We start from the raw sequence: 9,061 nt of genomic DNA, 5'->3' as shown, positions 1-9,061 counted from the left end.
GGGCGGCGTAGCACGGGGTGTCCAACCGAACCTGTCCGGAGCCCTGGTTATGCGAGCAGGGATCCAGGAACCGGACTCGGGGTCGTACTTGTGTATCCCGTGTGCGCTCCGGTGGAGGAGTCCGCATACCGACATAGTTCTCGCTCGCGTGTCTGTAATACTCCATGTGCTCGGGATCCCGATCACTAGCTCCCCATGAAGGATTGGACGCAGGTGTGCTGCGTGTATCCTGTGCCACGAAACATAAGTGATGTCAAACTAAGTGGAGTATAGTTTATATGGAACACAATATATAGAATACTACATACCTCGTGTGTATCCTCGCTCCTCCCATGAAAGGGGCTTGCTGCTGCCGCCATCGGTCGAAAGCGCCTTGCTGCCGATGGTACCGCAAGTCGTCGAAGGAAGGAGTGTGATGCTTGCTGCCACGACGAACCTCCTGCCTGGTCGGGAGGTGGTGGTGCGGGTGTCGCCGTCGGCGTGATACGAGGCCGTGATCCGTGTTGCTGGTGCCGATAGTCGTCGACGGAAGGAGTGTGCTGCTGCCACGACGAACCTCCTGCCCGGCCGGGAGGCGGTGAGTGCAGGTGTCATGGTCGGTGTGAGATGTGGCCGTCGGCTGCTGCCGTGTGGAGGGTCGCGGTGGAAGGAGGTGGTGCTGAACGACGTCGGAACTACGGCTGCACGTGATAGCCGAGTAGATCCCGCGTAGCTTGTCCTCGAGTCGTCTCAACCATGACACATGTTGGTCACGCTGCAGAAGAGGTGCACTGGACACTTGACGTGTGTACCGAGCGACTTCATCCTGTAAGTCTGTAGTCAGCTGACCCTAAAAAATGATGGTAGCATATAAATCGTAGAACCCAATGGATAAAAGACAAGTATGATGGTGGAATAGAAAGTTATACGTACCGCATGCTGTCGACTACCGGCTGTGGACTGAATCGGGTACATATCGTGCATAGACGCAGGTGGCGCCTCAGATTTGGATCGGTCGGTCTGGATGAGGCGCACTCGCGTGGCTGCGGTGTACCTCTGCGGATATGCGTCAAACTCCCGTGGGTCAAGCTGGTCATCGTTCGGCCGGACGTGTGTTGTCGCGCCATCCCACTCAGGCAACATACGAGCAAACGCGCTTGAAGCCACCATGTCGAGGAGTGGCTAGTACCCTTCTGTTGTACTGCGAGAAAATAATTGTGTCGGTTAGCCGAACCATGATGAACAATCTTAAACTTAGCGATGCTCGGAACTTACTTGTGGACGTAGGCAGGGAGAGGCGCTATCGGTGGTGGAGGATCGACCGGCTGCCAAGAGCCGAACCGCCTCATGATCCTCTCGCTGGGACATTATCTCAACGGACACATCGAAGATGATCTTCGATTGTGTCATCCAGTCACGCACAATCTCTATAAGCAGAGGTTAGAGATCCCGCCGGGGTACCTTGCATGCACGGCGGCGGCCGTAAAGGGCTGCCGGATCACCGCCCTATCATCGAGCACGTCGAACTGCTCGGTGAACGCAGAGTAGCGGTTCACGACCTGGTCGCGAGCAAATCGTCTCTGCGGAGAGAAATAGTCAGTACTCGTGCAAAACTATAAATTACGAAAGAACTATGTTCTACAGTCTACATACCTCGCGACGTGTCCAAAGTATGCCGAAAGTTGGCATATCGATGTGGTCCGGATCATCCAACTCGTTTGCCCCGAAAGGGCGCTCAGCATCTATGTCTGGCCGACCAATCAGGAACCTCTCCCAGGACCACAGCTGCAAGAACAGTGGGCAGCCAAGAAGCCCAGACTTGGGGGAGACAAGTGTACAAGCATTGCACAAACCTCGGTATGTGGCTGCTAGAACCTCGGAACCCCAACTCCGCTGTATGATGTCGGCGGCGGTTTGTGCCTCTGCTATCTCCAGTGCAATGGGGATGAAGCGCCTGTCGATGGTGGTCCGATGGTTCTCTGTGAACATGACCTTTCCAAGCAGCCACAATATGTACGCCTCGAGACTCCTAGTGATCTGTGCCTCACTCATCGGCGGTGTGAACTGTGAAACCTACAACCATGAAAAAAAAGATGTTAGTTAGAACAACGCAATAACCATAAATAAATTTGTTATAACAATGGTTACCTCGAAGTTGAGTAACCGGTCACACTTTGGACCGTGGTCCTCACAGAGAAACTCAGTCTGGCCCGCACGAGTTCCCTCAAAACGTTCATGCATTTCTTCATCCCAACGCACCGGTTACGCCGGCGGGCCTATGGGCTGACCCGCCAACGGTAGGCCCGGTAAGAAAGACACGTCCTGGAGAGTAGGGGCCATCTCTCCCCATCGAAAGTGGAACGTGTGTGTCTCGGGCCTCCACCGATCCACCGGGCTGGTCGGTGAGGGAGTGGTCCTGCTGAAGGCGCTTGATCGGTGTGCCTACTCGCTCACCGATGACCTCTGACCTAGTGGCCTCAACCAACCGTGCAAAAGGTAGAAGTCCAGCCCACTTCAACCTACAAATTCATATAAGAATCCAATTAGTATGTGCCATTACTTCAAATTGAATATACCAAATAAATCGCACAAACCTCTGAACCCAACCGGGGTGTATCTGCCAATTTTGATTACCCCGCGTGTCACCATTGGTGACAAGCTATTAGGGTTGGCCTCTAGCTTGGCCGCACGGTGCGCCCGCTCAATGTCCCTATTGAGCAATGATCTTCCTGCCATTTACGTAAACAACAAAACATTCGTTATTACTCATTACAAATGATAACATAGTTGCAAAACCAAAATGACATAATACGGATATAAATTATTGTAACGTACATGACCATAATAAAATTGCAAAGTAGTTCCATACTTATTACAAATTCATTGTTCAATACATAAAGGTACAATACGATAGGTTCACATTTAAAATTGCAAAGTAGTTTCGTACTTATTACAAATTCATTGTTCAATACATGAAGGTACAATACGATAGGTTCACATTTAAAATTGCAAAGTAGTTTCGTACTTATTACAAATTCATTGTTCAGTACATAAAGTTGCAACAAAGTTGCGAACTAGTTTCTTCCCCTCCCGCGACGTCCCCTTGTGCCTCGCTGCCCCCTTCTGCTGGGCCGGTGCTCGAAGGTTGTACAATTCTCGTCCCAATGGCCAAATTGATTGCATAGGAAACATTGTCTCGTTGGCCCTCCGAGCTTCGATTCATCCATATCATTCCGGATGCGCCGCGATGGCCGTCTACCGATGCCTGTCCTCGATGGCGTTGGGTTTGGGATATATCGCCTTTCACCGGGGTTTACGGTGTTGAAATTTCCCATTGACCGAAATCCTTCCAGCTCACCGGTCCAGGTGTTGAGCACGGCCTCCTTAAGATAATACGGAGAGACGAACGAGATTTCCGACATCCCCAGGACACCACAAACAGCTAACATATGTGAGCAAGGAAGATGAAGCAACTTTGGTTTGTTGCATGTGCACTCGCAAGTTGGCCTTTCTTCATTGCCAATTTTCACATCATGCGTTCGCTGCGGATTCCCACACCCGAACCTATCTGTAGGTAAGCGTACTTCGAACCTTCTTTCCACATTACCAATTTGAACAACAGGGAGATGCTTAGCTTTCTCCTTCTTCTTATGCATGTCCTCCATAATCTTCGAACAATATGGAGTGGCTGGTTTGTTCACCATGTGCATCCGAGCCTTCTCACGTCTATCTCTGTAATATTTAACTGTGCCCATGAAAATACCCTCTACTATAGCTGTAAGTGGCAAAGCTCCATTGCCTCTCAGCACAAAGTTATACGACTCTGCGAGGTTGGTTGTCATGACGCCGTATCTAGCTCCATGTGTATCGTGCAACAAAGACCACCTCTCCTTAGGCTCACGCTCTATCCACTGCTCAAAGTTTTTAATCTGCCTTCCCTGCCTTCTCCTTGTTCCGGGCGGGTCAAATCCGGGCAAGTCGCACAGACCTTCGGGTGCCTCATAAACTGGTGCTTCTCCCGCTGTTGTTCCTGCTACAACGGCCTGCATATGTGCTGCTATGTTTGCATCTCGAGCTGCTTTCCTCTCCACAACTTGTTTCTTCGTCAACTCCTGCGGTTTGCTACGCAAAAATTATACTTCCACTTGCTGGGTTCCGGATGCACTGACCTCTTGAAGACATTCATAAGGTTCTTTTTCCTAAATTGTGTGTAAAAATTGGCCCCCAGGTGGCGCATGCACCAACGGCTCTCAATGTCAATCCATGGAGTTTCTTGCCCAGGCTCTTTCAGTGTCTTAATAGCTTTCAGTATACCTGCATGCCTGTCATGAAGGATGCAAACATTCGGCTTGTCCTTTACAATTGAAATCTTCAACTGCCTGAAAAACCATAACCAGCTTTCGGTGTTCTCACTCTCCACGAAAGCAAAAGCGAGTGGCACGATTTGATTGTTTCCGTCCATTCCAATGGCGGTCAAGATTTGACCCTTGTATCGACCGGTCGAGAAACGTGCTGTCGACACATAACACGGGTCGACAGTGTCTGAATGATTCGATGCATACACCGAACGAGAAATAGACTCTATGCAGAACCCTGTAAGATGGGGACTCCGGGAAAAACAAGTCCTGGATGTTCACATATGTGCCTGGATTCCTCGCCTGCAGCGTCTGCAGCATACGAACAACAGCGTCGTATGCGTCTCGAAACGAACCAAACCTCATCTCCATCGCCCTCTGCTTAGCCCTCCAAGCCTTGCCATAAGAAATGGTGTAAAAATGATGCTTCTTAACATTCTTCCGTATGGCGTTTACTCTCATGGATTGCCCTTCCACTATTTCGAGTGTACAGCGATCGGGCTATGAGATTAGACGACGAGTTGCAATGATCATTGAGGATACTTACAAGCTCACAACCGTGCGGCACAAAGTCGCTCACACGCCATATTGTGTCATACTTAGGAACATACCCATGCACCCTTCCGGGACAATTGATGTCCACACATTCCATCGTCAGGAATTTTCCAGATGACACGGTTGTTCTCAGCTCCCTCTGGCTCACCATTGCCCACTTAATTATTGCATCCTGCATATGGAGCTTCGACGGAAACATGGCCCCTACGGCGAGATTGTTCTGGTGATACTCCCAGTTAGAATCAAGGCCATCATTGATTGTCATTGCAGACGAAAAGCTGTGATTCCATCTACCGAGGAATAGGCACCTCCTCCCCATCATCAGACTCATCGGAATCATCATCATCAGTTTCACCTTCTGTATCTTCCTCTTCCATCTGATTCTGCTCGTATCCATTTTCTTCGTCACCATCAACCTCACCGTCTTCTCCTGTGTAACCATCACCCTGGCCACTATAAACATCTTCCGCATGGCTGCTCTGTTCAGGCTCGTAACCACCGCCACCGCCGGGTGCTTGACTGCTTTGGCCTGATTCGTAACCACCTCCTCCACCATAACCGCCTTCAGGAGGCGCTACCTCCTTCGCCACCGGAAGAACTAATGCCACAGGGTTAGTTCCTCTCCTTTCGAGATCCTTTTAACCAGCTCACCCACTTAGAGGTATCATCTACGAGCCTCGAGATACCATAAAATGTTTGATACCGACTTAGTCCATAATGCATGCACACCCACCGTGTGCACTTCGAGATTAAGCCCGAAACATTCTGTCAACCAATCCTTCACCTGCTCAATTGTCCATGTTCTAGGAGCGAGTCATATTCATCTCTACATATTTGAACTCACTCGGATCAACTCCCATTTCATTTGATCGGACACTACCCATACCATAGTAAAATACTATCTTCACTACATCTCGTCATCTTTGCTCACCTAAAAAAATTCCGCCCGCGTCAACAAACGTAACTACTACACGACACATAAATACACTAACACCAACGAGCACCCCACATTAACCTACACGGTTAACACTACTATGCAAAGATTAGGGTTTACCCTTGTAGCGTGAGCAGCCTCTCCAAGCTGCGGTAGCACAAGCAGACACGAACGGCACACGAGCAGCTCGGCACCACCACGAACCGACAACGACTCAGCCCCTAACACCACCACCAACCTCCACCACCAACCTCCACCACTTCATCACCATTGCTTGCTAAATAGCACCACCAATCGTCTCCAAAACCTAACCCATCCGTAGATCGGGCTTCCCTCAACTAATAGCAGCAAAATGGTGAAGTTTTATCGGCTAAATCACTAGGGATCTGCAAAAATGGTGAAGTTTGGAGCTGTGTTCTTGCGTGCAGGGAAGAGAGCAGGGAAGAAGAGAGGAGGAAGAAGAGAGAAAAGAAGGCCGGGTCGGGTGTCTCTGCGCCACAGCGCGTCGGAAGAAAACGAGGCCGGCGCTGCGGCAGCGCGTGGAAAGGAGCGCCATGCACAGCTTTGGATGCCCCTGTCCGATCGGCCAGCAGTGGTCCGACAGGGTGCTGTCGGCGGGGAAGGTACAGCGGCCACCTGCAATCGGCCTCGTCGTCGACCGATTGGCCCGCGGGCTGTCCGATCGGCTCGCGGTAGTCCGACCGGGTCACACTTTTCAACTTTTTCGAAAACGCGCGCTATCACTGCACTTAAATAAAATATTCGTATTATTTAAAAAAAATTCGCTTCACATGCCCTTGGCCCTTCTTCCGCTTGTGCGAGGTGGACTTGTTCTTGTTGTTGGAGTTGAATCCAAGTCCACTCTTGTCATTGGTAAATTGCTTCCCCACATGACCCTTTACCAAGTCCTTCTTCAAAGAAGTAATAACTTGGGCCTCGAGCTCTTCGATTTCCCCTACATGGTTAGTAACAACACAAGTACTAGAGGAAGTGGAAGCTTTATTGTTAGAGCAACAAGGCAAGGTATGTAATTCACCACAAGATATAGCAATAGCATGGGTGGGTGATTTACTAGCACATGGAATTGTAGAGCAAGGCATAGAAGGTAGTTCACCACAAGATAAGTCAATAGCATGAGTGGGTGAACTAAAAGCACTAGCACATGGCAAAATAGCATTTTGAGAGGTAGTGCTAGTACTCACATGAGGCACACAAGATTTTACCTTTGTCATGATAACCTCATGGGCTAACTTTAGCAAATTATGAGAGACTAGAAGATCATCATGGGAGCTAGAAAGCTTTCCATAGTTTTCTTCCAATTTCTCATAATTGCTTGTTAGCAAAGCAAGTTGAGCCCTTAGCTCAACATTCTCCTTCAAGATGGAGGCTTCACAAGAGGTAGAGTTAGTAGCATAAGCATTATCAATAATGGCACAAGGAGAAGGCAACTTAGCAAGCTTTATTAGGTTGAGAGCTTTAAATTGCTCATGTGACTCGGTGAGTTTGATGAGCTCACTCTCAATAGCCCTAGAGCTACCTTTGAGAAGCTCAAAATCCTCAAGGAGTTTATCACGAGCAATTTCTAGCTCACCATTTTTAGTTCGAAGATCTTGTGCCACCTCTAAAGCACCATCACGATGTCCCCTTTCCATAAGTATCCTTATAGCAAAGTTCTCTTCAAGATTTTCTTTGGTGGCTTTTTGTTTTTTAAGAGCTTTACTAAGAGTTGCAATCTCGTTTTCATACTCGTGCTCATGCTCTTCCATTTTCTCAATACGTTTTGTGCTCGCAATGGCAAAATCAAAGATTTTCATGAAGTTAGAGCGAACAAAATTTTTCTTAGGAAGAGCATGAAAAACCGACTCTCCCAACTTGTTTAAGGAAGCAACATTAAGTTCTTCCATATCATCATCCTCATCATCACTAGATAGATAGGGTTCCAAGGAAGGAGATACCTTAGAAGCCTTAGCCATAAGGCAAGTGTAGGAACCATGCGATGATGAAGAAGATGAACTACTTGAAGCTCCATCCAAGATCTTGTCTTGGCCCATAGTATCTTTGGTTTCCTCTACATTGTTAGTCACACAAATACTAGAGGAAAGCAAAGTATCTTTATTATGGCATCAAGACAGGAGAAGCATATCATCATGGGAAGAAGATATGCAAGGACTATCAACACAAGCATGTAAATCATTTATAGTGCTACAAGTGTTAAAGTCCAAAGATGAGACATTGCAATGGGATAGAGATGAAGAATCATCAAGAGAGCGCTCACCATCAACAATGCAATGTTCATCACCACTCACCATACCATTACCTTGTGTCTTACCACACGTTGGTGAAGTGGAAGGAGCGTGATCGTCCTCAATTGTGACGCCCCAAAACTGGTACCATGAGGATCCCAGCGAATCCGCCGAAATCCGACGATATCGATTCTAGGAGATGCACCACCAAGCGCCTCGTACACGCCGAAGCATGCACGCGATGCGGGTGGAATCAATCACGAGCGGTAACATTACAACAAGATTACAATAGAGCCCACAAGAAACAGATATATTACAACAACGGCTCCAACGAGTCAAGAATACAAATAGATACATACAAAGATCCAAATCATACAGAAGATCAAATACATCCAAGTACGGACAAGATACAAATTTGGACTAAGAGTCCTGAAGATAACCAGTGGCGTCCATAACCCTGCCCAGGCCAAGCCGGAAGGGTAACCTCGCTAACGTCATCTTCATCGAACATATCTTCATACCTGCCCGGTTATATCCCGTAGAAGCAGCAATAAGTACGTGTTCGTACTTAATCAGACTTCAAGACGTATAAGCATTCGTCAACCAGTCGTCCTTTGTACTTGAGGCACGCAGGGGACTTAGAGGACGCAAGAGGAATGTCATAGGCAATATGGTGGGGTTAAGCGGCAGCGCGCAAGCACTAAAAACCTATAGAGACACTCTACAACAGTCGTCTATCAGAGAAGGTGAGAGAGCGCACAAGCTAGCAGTTCTATACTCTGCAAACATAACACAGCCGATGCATCCCCCCTTCGCCAAGAAGTACTTACAAAGGCACTCACACGGTTGTCAAGTTTTAACCATTTATTATTGAAGTTATACTAACTTACTACACAAGTTATTATGATTGAAACAACACGTGTAAGTTGTCTATGGTCGAGCCATATAGCTCCAAGTCGTCCATAACCGCGGACACGGCTTATCGATAAGATGTA

Source organism: Lolium rigidum, chromosome 6 (assembly GCF_022539505.1).
Source record: "Lolium rigidum isolate FL_2022 chromosome 6, APGP_CSIRO_Lrig_0.1, whole genome shotgun sequence".
Lineage (NCBI taxonomy): Eukaryota > Viridiplantae > Streptophyta > Magnoliopsida > Poales > Poaceae > Lolium > Lolium rigidum.
The sequence above is the reverse complement of the archived record's forward strand: the minus strand, read 5'-3'. Positions refer to the sequence as shown.